At 34.4% G+C, this 9,033-nt stretch overlaps 1 protein-coding gene across 1 annotated transcript in view; it reads left to right on the top strand.

Annotated features, from left to right (window-relative positions):
* Positions 1-461: 461 nt before the first annotated feature.
* Positions 462-9,033, top strand: part of LOC139524149 (serine/threonine-protein phosphatase 6 regulatory ankyrin repeat subunit A-like) — a 46,704-nt gene continuing 38,132 nt past the window's right edge. The window contains exon 1 of the mRNA XM_071318753.1: positions 462-480. The gene's annotated coding sequence lies outside the window, so the exon portion shown is untranslated. The remainder of the gene's footprint in view (positions 481-9,033) is intronic.

The raw sequence follows: 9,033 nt of genomic DNA, 5'->3' as shown, positions 1-9,033 counted from the left end.
AAATGTAAACAAAGAAATTGGATTTCGCTGTCTATATTTAGAAAATCACATGGTTAACAAGAAATTGTGTATTCGCATGTAACAACAACAAAAGATGTGTATCTAGATATAAAACAACAGTGTATTTAAATAAATTACATAGATTTTAGTATTTTTAAATTCTTTTTATAATAAAATTATAAAACAAACATAAATAATTAATGATTTTTATTGAATGAAACTATTAAAAATAGAATTCTATGAAGTTAAAAGTAAAAATACATGAAAATCAATACAATTTTCCTTTGTGTTACAGACATCGTTAAGTTGTTTGCTTATGGGGATTAAACAAAGAGGATCAATTTGATCGTTATGTCACAGAACTTAATGTTTTTATTTTGTTTTGTCGGCAATATATAACAAATACTGGACCGTCACGGTGAATTTTACTTTTAACTTCAGACTATATAGCTACTTTAAACTCAGCTTTGGCAGACAAAGGTAAGCGTACTTTTGTTTTATATTGTCTCGTGCATACCCTTTTATGCAAACTTCCTAGCTCCATTGAATTTCTATAAATCGGCAAATTTCTTGATTAATTTTTAGGTAGGCACTTAAAGTTAACCATCGAGGGACGTTAACTACCGAGGGTAGTAATGAATATTCATCTTTACCGGATGATTGACAGCGATGTAAATAAAAACATGAGAGTGATTACCGTGTGTCAACGTCATATCAAATTAATTCAATTTAATTGTTAGAAATACTGTTTTCTGCTGAAAATTAAAAAAATAAATAAAATTGAATGGAATGGAATGGAATTGAGCTATGTACAATACAGTAAATATTAGCAATTAGAATTAGACGGTAGACAAGCATATTTTGCCTATCATGATTCTTTTTTGCATGCCTATTTGGTTATATTATAATGCACTAATTGTTTTGATACTGTTTAATTTTTAAATAAGACCCATATGTGAACCATTTATGCACTTTTAATATAAAGATCAGATTCACACAGGATCATACAGTTCGAGCTAACTATTTTATGTACGAGAGCTATTACTGATGTAACGGTGATGCTTAGATAATCTCCCTTTGCTAGAATATGGGATGACGCAAAATGAACTATATCACTGTGCAAGAACGGAATAGCAAAGTGAATATATAAATCAAACTGTATTGGGATGATTTGGTAAACGTTTATCCAACTTACTGGATATTTTATGAAAGATTTTGCAATTTGTGTAGAGGAATTATACCTTTTCAAATAAACTTGGGAGAATAATACACTAATTAAAGAATTTTTGGTAACTTAAACGAACTAATCTTGTCAAATATACATCAAATTTTTGAATGTAAATTTGTTGCGTGCAATTGTTAAATATTTAATGCGATGAGTGTCAATATAGCCTGAAATGAGATTTTGATTGATTAATTCAAACGCAATACTTCAAAATGCGAGTCTTAATTATTGTCGCAATAATAAAAACCTCGCATTAATTTCTGAATTTACAGACATCTGTACCGTCAGCGTACCGTGATCTGTTGAAGGTTTTTTTTAATAGTTAATTCCGGTGTCACTTTGTCTCTTTTAGAGAGTTGTCTCATTGGCAATCATGCCATATCTTCTTTTTTTTATATAATAAAACAAAAACCTGAACGACTTTACATTATAAATTAAAATGCATCCTAGTCGTGATGGAGACAGAGTCAAATGAACAAATGGACTAGATGAAACTGAACGAAAAAAAGAAAGAAAACACCAATTTGATCTAATAGGGGTAAATTCTATTCTTTATTCAAACTCGAGTTTGGTTTGGAACCGTATCTATTGCGATTATTACCCAAGGACAGATATTACATATCTAAACTTCGATGCTCGAATTTGAAGTTACCTATTGAGACGGGTAGATGGGCGGGGATCGCGAGGGAAAATAGAATATGTACATTATGTAATGAGGGAATAGGGGATGAGTTTCATATATTGTTTACCTGTAAAAATGCTGATGTTTCTGCTCTTAGATCAAAGTTTGTACCAAATTACTATGTAATGAATCCAAGCAAGAAGAAATTCACTGGCTTGTCTATATGTAACGTACAAGTTCAAAGGAAATTATCAATTTTCGTGAAGAAAATCATAAAATACTTAATCTAATTATACCAATTGTCTTTTAAAATATACTATGTATTTGTGTTTCGTTTGTCCTGTCTCGCTATATATTATTTTAATATGGTTGTATATATTATTGTCCTCTTGTACACAAGTATGTGTTTGAGGTTATGAATAAAATCTTGAAATCTTGATACGAGAAAAGATTATATTTGCTTCGGCTTTTTCCATTTGCGCCAATCTGCATTTAATTAGCGCCTATAGTTTTTTTTATTTCTTTGCGCCAAATTTATTTTCTTCATTTGCACAAATTAACAGGTAAACACAAGTCATGAGGCATATAAGATGTATAGAATTTATTTATATAATAACAAAAATATTCCTTCTGGCCTTTTGCAACCTGCCACTTGCTCACACGTGACGGGGAGGAGGAGGGGGATTGAAAGCAGGATAAGTTTATTGCAAGTGTACATCACACTTGAAGTAGCACTTTATAAAATAAGATTGTAACTGTTTGACATAAAAAGCACATTTGCATATGCACAAATCTTTTTTAACTGAGTATTGTCATGCAACACTTCTGTTGAACTGCAACCTTGTGATATCTTCCCTACAATAAAGCATCCCCTTTTTTATCAAAATTTTTATAAGTTAAAGCCTGTTTTTTTCTTTATGGCATCGGTTCCTTATATGAAAGTAAATGTTCGGGTACCAGAAGTGTGATTAAATGATGATACCCATGAGCTCAACATGAGTCTATACACACATTTATCTATATTGTAGCTTGTGTTCATTGAATTGCTGCGTTTGGTTAAACAAGTTTAATTTTATCATCTAAATTTATCAGACCTAACCTTTCGAATCAATTGGCGCAAATTAAAAAATGTCAATGTGCGCAAATGAAAAAAAAATATGCTTTTTCAAAATTGGCGTAATTGTCATACGTACATTCACCGATCACATATTACTGGTTAGATTAAAAAATAATATATGATTTAGATTAAGAAGTACTTTAAGAAATTGATTGATTGTTGTTTGCCATCAGTACAGCCGCAAATATTTCAGACAAGTTCAGGGAAAAAACTAAATAATGAATACAATAGGGAATGTTACTGGTCAAATAAATGTCATCGGTCATTCAGAGTGAAGTATAGATACGAAACTTTGGACTGTCGATTGAAAATAGTTTGTTTTGATAACAACCGCCGGTAGGTATAGACAAATACGGTTGATAGACGGTATATAGGAGCACTAAATTCAATGTTAACCACCGAGAGTAGGTATAAAGAAATACTATTGAAAGACGGTATATAAAGGAGCACTATATTTTACGTTAACCACCGACGGTAGGTATAAAGAAATACTGTTAATGGACGGTATATAGGAGCACTATATTGTATGTTAACCACCGACGGTAGGTAAATTCAGATACTTCTGACAGACGGTATATATGAGCACTATATACGGACCATATAATACGTAATATTGACCATCGACGGTAGGTATAAATGAAAACTGTTGATAGACGGTTTATAGGAGCACTTTATTGTATGTAAACCACCGACAGTATGTATAGACACATAATTTTAATAGACAGCACTATATTTTACGTTAACCACCGACGGTAGGTATAGACAAATACTTTTGATATACGGTATATAGGAGTACTGTATTGCTTGTTAACCACCGACGGTAGGTATAGACTACATACTGTTGATAGCCAGTATATAGGAGGACTATATTGCATGTTAACCACCGACGATAGGTATAGACAAATACTGTTGATATACGGTATATAGGTGCACTCTATTGCATGTTAACCACCGACGGTGGGTATAGAAACAGGTAGAGAAAAATAGTATTGATAGACGGTATATATAGGAGTACTGTAATGCTTGTTAACCACCAACAGTAGGTATAGACTAAAACTCTTGATAGACGGTATATAGGAGCACTATATTGTATGTTAACCACCGACGGTAGGTATAGACAAATACTGTTGATAGACGGTATATACACATGTAGGAGCACTATATCGTATGTTAATCACCGACGGTAGGTATAAACAAATGCAGGTGATAGACGGTATATAGGAGCACTATATTGTATGTTAACTACCGACAGTAGGTATAGACAAATACTGGTGATAGACGGTATATAGGAGCACTATATTGTATGTTAACCACCGACGGTAGGTATAGACAAATATTGCTGATAGACGGTATATAAGAGCACTATATTGTATGTTAACCACCGACGGTAGGTATAGACAAATACTGTTGATAGACGGTATATAGGTGCACTATATTGTATGTTACCTTCCGACAGTAGGTATAGACAAATACTGTTGATAGACGGTATATAGGAACACTATATTGTTTGTTAACTACCGACAGTAGGTATAGACAAATACTGTTGATAGACGGTATATAGGAGCACTATATTGTATGTTAACCACCGACGGTAGGTATAGACAAATACTGTTGATAGACGGTATATAAGTGCACTATATTGTATGTTACCTTCCGACAGTAGGTATAGACAAATACTGTTGATAGACGGTATATAGGAACACAATATTGTATGTTAACTACCGACAGTAGGTATAGACAAATACTGGTGATAGACGGTATATAGGAGCCCTATATTGTATGTTAACTACCGACAGCAGGTATAGACAAATACTGGTGATATACGGTATATAGGAGCACTATATTGTATGTTAACTACCGACAGTAGGTATAGACAAATACTGGTGATAGACGGTATATAGGAGCACTATATTGTATGTTAACCACCGACGGTAGGTATAGACAAATATTGCTGATAGACGGTATATAGGAGCACTATATTGTATGTTAACCACCGACGGTAGGTATAGACAAATACTGTTGATAGACGGTATATAGGTGCACTATATTGTATGTTACCTTCCGACAGTAGGTATAGACAAATACTGTTGATAGACGGTATATAGGAACACTATATTGTATGTTAACTACCGACAGCAGGTATAGACAAATACTGGTGATAGACGGTATATAGGAGCACTATATTGTATGTTAATTACCGACAGTAGGTATAGACAAATACTGGTGATAGACGGTATATAGGAGCACTATATTGTATGTTAACTACCGACAGTAGGTATAGACAAATACTGGTGATAGACGGTATATAGGAGCACTATATTGTATGTTAACCACCGACGGTAGGTATAGACAAATATTGCTGATAGACGGTATATAGGAGCACTATATTGTATGTTAACCACCGACGGTATGTATAGACAAATACTGTTGATAGACGGTATATAGGTGCACTATATTGTATGTTACCTTCCGACAGTAGGTATAGACAAATACTGTTGATAGACGGTATATAGGAACACTATATTGTATGTTAACTACTGACAGTAGGTATAGACAAATACTGGTGATAGACGGTATATAGGAGCACTATATTGTATGTTAACTACCGACAGTAGGTATAGACAAATATTGCTGATAGACGGTATATAGGAGCACTATATTGTATGTTAACCACCGACGGTAGGTATAGACAAATACTGTTGATAGACGGTATATAGGTGCACCATATTGTATGTTACCTTCCGACAGTAGGTATAGACAAATACTGTTAATAGACGGTATATAGGAACACTATATTGTATGTTAACTACTGACAGTAGGTATAGACAAATACTGGTGATAGACGGTATATAGGAGCACTATATTGTATGTTAACTACCGACAGTAGGTATAGACTAATACTGTTGATAGACGGTATATAGGAGCACTACATTGTACGTTAACTACCAACAGTAGGTATAGACTAAAACTCTTGATAGACGGTATATAGGAGCACTATATTGTATGTTAACCACCGACGGTAGGTATAAACAAATACTGTTGATAGACGGTATATAGAAGCACTATATTGTATGTTAACTACCGACAGTAGGTATAGACACATACTGTTGATAGACGGTATATAGGAGCACTATATTGTATGTTAACTACCGACAGTAGGTATAGACAAATACTATTGATAGACTGTATATAGGAGCACTATATTGTATGTTAACTACCGACAGTAGGTATAGACAAATACTGTTGATAGACGGTTTATAGGAGCACTATATTGTATGTTAACCACCGACGGTAGGTATAGACAAATACTGTCGACAGACGGTATATAGGAGCACTATATTGTATGTTAACTACCGACAGAAGGTATAGACTAATACTGTTGATAGACGGTATATAGGAGCACTACATTGTACGTTAACTACCAACAGTAGGTATAGACTAAAACTCTTGATAGACGGTATATAGGAGCACTATATTGTATGTTAACCACCGACGGTAGGTATAAACAAATACTGTTGATAGACGGTATATAGAAGCACTATATTGTATGTTAACTACCGACAGTAGGTATAGACACATACTGTTGATAGACGGTATATAGGAGCACTATATTGTATGTTAACTACCGACAGTAGGTATAGACAAATACTGTTGATAGACGGTTTATAGGAGCACTATATTGTATGTTAACCACCGACGGTAGGTACAGACAAATACTGTTGATATACGGTGTATAGGAGCACTATACTGTATGTTAACTACCGACAGTAGGTATAGACAAATACTGTTGGTAGACGGTATATACGAGCTCTATATTGTATGTTAACTACCGACAGTAGGTATAGACAAATACTGGTGATAGACGGTATATAGGAGCACTATATTGTATGTTAACTACCGACAGTAGGTATAGACAAATACTGGTGATAGACGGTATATAGGAGCACTATATTGTATGTTAACTACCGACAGTAGGTATAGACAAATACTGGTGATAGACGGTATATAGGAGCACTATATTGTATGTTAACCACCGACGGTAGGTATAGACAAATATTGCTGATAGACGGTATATAGGAGCACTATATTGTATGTTAACTACCGACAGTAGGTATAGACAAATACTGTTGATAGACTGTATATAGGAGCACTATATTGTATGTTAACTACCGACAGTAGGTATAGACAAATACTGTTGATAGATGGTTTATAGGAGCACTATATTGTATGTTAACCACCGACGGTAGGTATAGACAAATACTGGTGATAGACGGTATATAGGAGCACTTTATTGTATGTTAACTACCGACAGTAGGTATAGACAAATACTAGTACTGTTGATAGACGGTATATAGGAGCACTATATTGTATGTTAACCACCGACGGTAGTTATAGACAAATACTGTTGATAGACGGTATATAAGTGCACTATATTGTATGTTACCTTCCGACAGTAGGTATAGACAAATACTGTTGATAGACGGTATATAGGAACACTATATTGTATGTTAACTACCGACAGTAGGTATAAACAAATACTGGTGATAGACGGTATATAGGAGCACTATATTGTATGTTAACTACCGACAGTAGGTATAGACAAATACTGGTGATAGACGGTATATAGGAGCACTATATTGTATGTTAACTACCGACAGTAGGTATAGACAAATACTGGTGATAGACGGTATATAGGAGCACTATATTGTATGTTAACTACTGACAGTAGGTATAGACAAATACTGGTGATAGACGGTATATAGGAGCACTATATTGTATGTTAACTACCGACAGTAGGTAAGACAAATACTGGTGATAGACGGTATATAGGAGCACTATATTGTATGTTAACTACCGACAGTAGGTATAGACAAATACTGTTGATAGACTGTATATAGGAGCACTATATTGTATGTTAACTACCGACAGTAGGTATAAACAAATACTGTTGATAGACGGTTTATAGGAGCACTATATTGTATGTTAACCACCGACGGTAGGTATAGACAAATACTGTCGATAGACGGTATATATGAGCACTATATTGTATGTTAACTACCGACAGTAGGTATAGACTAATACTGTTGATAGACGGTATATAGGAGCACTACATTGTACGTTAACTACCAACAGTAGGTATAGACTAAAACTCTTGATAGACGGTATATAGGAGCACTATATTGTATGTTAACCACCGACGGTAGGTATAAACAAATACTGTTGATAGACGGTATATAGAAGCACTATATTGTATGTTAACTACCGACAGTAGGTATAGACACATACTGTTGATAGACGGTATATAGGAGCACTATATTGTTTGTTAACTACCGACAGTAGGTATAGACAAATACTGTTGATAGACGGTTTATAGGAGCACTATATTGTATGTTAACCACCGACGGTAGGTACAGACAAATACTGTTCATATACGGTGTATAGGAGCACTATACTGTATGTTAACTACCGACAGTAGGTATAGACAAATACTGTTGGTAGACGGTATATAGGAGCTCTATATTGTATGTTAACTACCGACAGTAGGTATAGACAAATACTGTTGATAGACGGTAAATAGGAGTACTGTATTGCATGTTAACCACCGACGGTAGGTATAGATAAATACTGTTGGTAGACGGTATATAGGAGCACTATATCGCATGTAAACTACCGTCGGTAGGTTTAGAAAAATACTGATAATAGACGGTATATAGGAGCATTATATTGCATGTTAACCACCAACGGTAGGTATAGACAAATACTGTTGATAGACGGTGTAAAGGAGTACTAATTCGTATGTTAACCACCGACGGTAGGAATAGACAAATACTGTTGATATACGGTGAATAGGAGTACTGTATTGCATGTTAACCACCGACGGTAGGTATAGATAGAATGAAATTCAAAACAGTGTGGCTGTGGCCATTGATTGACACATTAAATTCATCCATTCTTACAATTTACATGAACGTTTGTCTGTAACGACCACTGTTCACGACGTACCTACGATAGACATTTAAACTTTGGGGTCACCAAAGGTTTCTTAACGCCTTTAATTATAAAATAATT

Source organism: Mytilus edulis, chromosome 5, assembly GCF_963676685.1.
Source record: "Mytilus edulis chromosome 5, xbMytEdul2.2, whole genome shotgun sequence".
Taxonomy (NCBI): domain Eukaryota; kingdom Metazoa; phylum Mollusca; class Bivalvia; order Mytilida; family Mytilidae; genus Mytilus; species Mytilus edulis.
Note: the sequence above shows the minus strand (reverse complement) of the source record. Positions and strands in the feature narration are given on the sequence as shown.